Genomic DNA, 5,149 nt, shown 5'->3' on the forward strand with positions numbered 1-5,149 from the left:
CCCGACTACGCCACCAGAGGCCCTGCCCCTCAGGACTTCAAATTAACCCCACGACTTCCCCCTTGCAGTTACATTTGCATGAACATACAGAGACGCATATCCCAGAATTAAAACAATTTAACACAATACTTAAAAAGAACCCTCCCAGCCGGTAAACAATTACCAGCATATGACACCACTAAAACAGACAAATGGGGTTGAGAGCAAAACCCAGGTGCTGGTGGTCCAATACTATAATCACGCCTTAACCCCTTAGCCAGCCAGGGAAGGTGCTTAACTGGAGGAAGAAAAAGGAAGGAAGGGGAGACACCACACACATACACCCCGAGGGCACACATATCCAAGTGGGAGTTAATATCAAAATCACAGCAAACCACATCCTGGAGTTAATACCTCTCACTCACCCCACATTCACTCCATGCAGTGAAAGAAAACAACCTCCAACCCCCAAACTCCAGCACCACATTCACTGGCTCTATGCTGTAAATGGGGAAGAGAATAAACTACCCTCCAGACCTCCTACTATACCAGTCAGCACCCAGTTAGCCCCGGTAACCACACCCCCCCCTTATTCACAACTATGCCAGTACAACGCACATAATCTTACAAACCAAACGAAATCAAAACAGGCAAAACAGCAGTGACCATCTCCTGAGCGTCAGCATAAACCCGGACACACACGTCGCCCTGAACCCAGCCTGGGAAGAGATCAACAGTCCTTACATACCCAGAACAAAACGGGACTGCACCCAGCCACCCCGTCAAACCCCTTTTATTTCATTGCAGACAGTATGAACACAAGATAATTCATGTATTTTTTGGTCAACATCATTTGATTTGTAAATAAACATCCATTCTTGCCATTCAGGCCTGACGTTGACCAAAAAAAACATGAATTATCTTGCGTTCATACTGTCTGCAATGAAATAAAAGTTAAGGGACATTTGTGAATTACTGCTTTATTTTTTTATTCACATTTTCCACCCTGTCCCAACTTTTTCTGATTTGGGGATGTAATTACTTTGATTTATATCTGAATCCTACTTTTTTGTAATTGACCAGTACGCTTCTTATTCATGATAATATTCAGTTCACGTTTTATCTGTGACAAACAAGTGAGGATCAGAGAGCAGGAGCCTTGCTCAAGTGACAGTGACAGAACTTTACCAACCATGGGATTTGACCCCATGGCCTTCTACACATGGGCATGGACCCCTAATCTGCCAAATTACACACCGCCCTGACTCATTCTTCAATGAATTTCCTGCATGGACCCATCTCACCTACTGGAGCTTCAGATAGTTCTGCCTTGACAGTCAAGTGATCTTTACAAACAGAAAAATTATTACACCCATAACCACAAGACAGAACTTCCTTTGAAGGAAAGATTGGCTGGGACCTGCTTAATATGAGTTTGACGATGGTAAAATGAATGCGGTCATTAGCAATTTCATCCATCCATCCATCCATCCATTATCCTCCGCTTATCCGGGGTCGGGTCGCAGGGGCAGCAGTCTCAGCAGGGAAGCCCAGACTTCCCTCTCCCCGGCCACTTCATCTAGCTCCTCTGGGGGGATCTCGAGGCCTTCCCAGGCCAGCCGGGAGACATAGTCTCTCCAGCGTGTCCTGGGTCTTCCCCGGGGTCTCCTCCCAGTGGGACATGCCCGGAACACCTCCCCAGGGAGGCGTCCCGGAGGCATCCGAATCAGATGCCCGAGCCACCTCATCTGGCTCCTCTCGATGCGGAGGAGCAGCGGCTCTACTCTGAGTCCCTCCCGAATGACTGAACTCCTCACCCTATCTCTAAGGGAGAGCCCAGCCACCCTGCGGAGGAAACCCATTTCGGCCGCTTGCACCCGCGATCTCGTTCTTTCGGTCACTACCCATAGCTCATGACCATAGGTGAGGGTAGGAACGTAGATCGACTGGTAAATCGAGAGCTTCGTCTTTTGGCTCAGCTCTCTCTTCAACATGACAGACCGATGCAGCGCCCGCATGACTGCTGACGCCGCACCGATCCGCCTGTCGACCTCCCGCTCCATCGTTCCCCCACTCAATTTCATATATATATATATTCAGGACGCTAATTGTCGCACTACCTTTATCGTTATTTATTCTATTCTACTGCCTTTATTGGCCCTACTACCCCATTTCGTTGTGCTTATACACAATGACAGTAAAGTTGACTTTGGCTTATGAAGTGAGAAGGCCATGGATAGAGAAGTTGTGCTAATGCTAAATGTGGCTACGACAGTCAGATTTATTGGACCCAGCTGATGGGTTCCACAAGTCCCCACGTGATCTGAGCCACAAGTACAGCTAAACTGTCTGACAACAAGCCAGTGAAGTCAAACAGCCTGCAGGGCCAGTCACCCCATCTGGGCGCAGGATCCCAAAACAGAACAAAGGCTTTTGTTTTCTGACTTTGACTCACTATTGGGAAAATAGTGATAAATCACCCCCACCCCCCCCTGAGAGTTACCCCAAAACACATAATTTTAGTTCACTGTCTTTCCCACGTTGTTCTGTTGATCATGTCCCCAAGAGGGAAGCCAGACTTTCCCAGAATGGCAGCTGCTCACTGTAACATGCATTAAGAGATTGAAAAGTGCTGGTGAACATCCTGCCTGGACGCTGGCCACTGCGATGGTGTACATGAATAGGGTGAATGGAATGATATATGTGGACTTTCATGGAATATAAACTGTGAATCGCCCATCCATCCAGCAAACCCCACTATAACAGTAATACCACCCAGTCCATCCGCCTGCATCCTGAAATATCACCTGAAATATCAGGCGAAACATCAACACAAGCAGATGGCTTCCATATTAGAGGAATGGGAGCCGAAACAGATGTGGCCAGCAGAGGGCGCTCCACTCAGAGCTCCGAGCTTCATGGGAGGAGAGCAGGTGTGTGTGTGTCTGTGTGCATGGGAGTGTGTATGTAAATGTGTGTGTGTGTACGGGTTTGTATTTACCTCATTGTGAGGAACAAACATCTCAACAATGAGTCAAAACCGGTTACTTTTTAGCATGTGGGAACATTTTTCAGCTCTTCGCAATATAATCTTCAATTTTACAAAAATCTATGAATGCAATCAAACAATGAATTTAGCCAAAAGTCTTATATTTTGTTTGGTTACTTATGGTTCAGGTTAGAGCTGAATAAAAGATACGGTTACCTTAGTTACGATTAGGGGTTTGCCCAGAGGAATGACAGTCATAGTCAGTCCTGTGACTGTGAAAAGACAATTTACATGCGTGTCACACGTGTGTCACAGTAACTGGACACAACTGTGATAATTTGTATGCTTTTGGAGACAAAAATGTCTGTATTTGTGTCACCAGAGGGATAAATTTCCCTGTTTGCATGTGTGTCACCGTCTGTAAGTGTATCACAGATGTGAGAGAAATGCTTGTGCATATAGGCTGTAAACCCTCATGCATTTCAGTCTCTGTAAGTGTTTTGTTCCGGCTGCTGTCAGACGCAGCATAAACGGATTCAGACCCGGGATGGTTGGATTGTCAGGGGTGATTTATTAACAAAGAGCACAAACAGGAGAGAACAGAACAGAAAAGGAGAATGAAACACTGATGCAGAGCCGAAGCCGGCGTGGTGGCTGCCACAGGATCGATTCCTCCCCCCTTAGCCGGGGACCCACCTCATACACCCACCCCCAGGGGAACAAGTGCACCACGTCTAAATTAGACAGGGGGGAGAGAAACAAACACGCCGCCAGCAGAGGCAGCAGCACAGAATGTGGAGCTCGTCACTAGAGGGAGTAAGAATCCACCTTCCCATTGTGTTCAGGGGTATATCTGTATTACTGCAGTGCCACTGTGAGTGTATTGTGGGTCATATTGTGGCTGAGAATCTTATTCCTAAACTGTGTGGAATAAAAAGGGAACTATATATATATATATACAGTACTGTGCAAAAGTCATAGGCAGTCACATAAACTTTTAAAAATGATCTCCATGTTTATTTAAACCTATGATATTATGTCTGTCAAACTTTTTGCCCTTAACCGTTTCAAAATCTCTCCTAAAGTCATCCCAGTATTGGCAGTATTTTCAATATACTCATGTATTTTTTGACATGACCACTAGCACACCTCATATAGCTAATCAGTACCTCAGTGACTTTTCAAAACTAGTTTCATTCATTAATTGAGTTGGTGGTGAAATTTAACAAATACATGAAATGGCCGAGGTGAACCTGAGGAGAGGTTTAGGAACCATATTGGTGTTCATCTAACCATCCAACAAGATATCAGTAACTTTTTGGAGAACATTTTACTCATAATTTGCATATGTTCTAATCCATACATCCATTTTACAAATCTCTTGTCCTACTGGGTCACGGGGGGTCCGGAGCCTATCCCGGAAGCAATGGGCACAAGGTGAACAACCCGGGATGGGGGGGCCAGCCCATTGCAGGGCACACTCACACATCATTCACTCACGCATGCACACCTACGGGCAATTTTAGCAACTCCAATTAGCCTCAGCATGTTTTTGGACTGTGGGGGGAAACCAGAGTACCTGGAGGAAACCCCACGACGACATAGGGAGAACATGCAAACTCCGCACACCTGTGACCCAGGCAGAGACTCGAACCCGGGTCGCAGAGGTGTGAGGCAACAGTGCTTACCACTGCACAACCATGCCACCCCTATATGTCCTGATATTAAATTTTGTTTTTCATACTAAGAAAATATAAATTTACTACCCAGATAAATACCTTTAACATTTCCTATGACTGCCCCTTTTGCACAGTACTGTATATATCTCAGGATTCCTAATGAAACAGGATTTATGTGTTATTTCTGGTAATTGGTAATCACCTACACTACTTGATGATGATCAGGTGCTTTTCTGTTGTTGTACTAACGTGCCTTATTAAGATTTTATGTTATTTATGTTTACTTAGTTAATACATGATTGATTTGATTATATTATTATCTTTACTAAGTTACCTCAGGACCGCTGTAGGTTTTGAGTTAATAAACTGTCTGCCGTCTGCCGCCCCCTGCTGGCCAAAGCGTCGCCGCTGCGATATCAGGCTGCTGCGCTCAGTGAGCAGAGAGCGCGGATTAAGTCTGTTACTCAGTTACGTTCTGGGCAGCGCGGAACCGGGACATTAA

This window comes from Brienomyrus brachyistius, chromosome 4, assembly GCF_023856365.1.
Source record: "Brienomyrus brachyistius isolate T26 chromosome 4, BBRACH_0.4, whole genome shotgun sequence".
Classification (NCBI taxonomy): Eukaryota; Metazoa; Chordata; class Actinopteri; order Osteoglossiformes; family Mormyridae; genus Brienomyrus; species Brienomyrus brachyistius.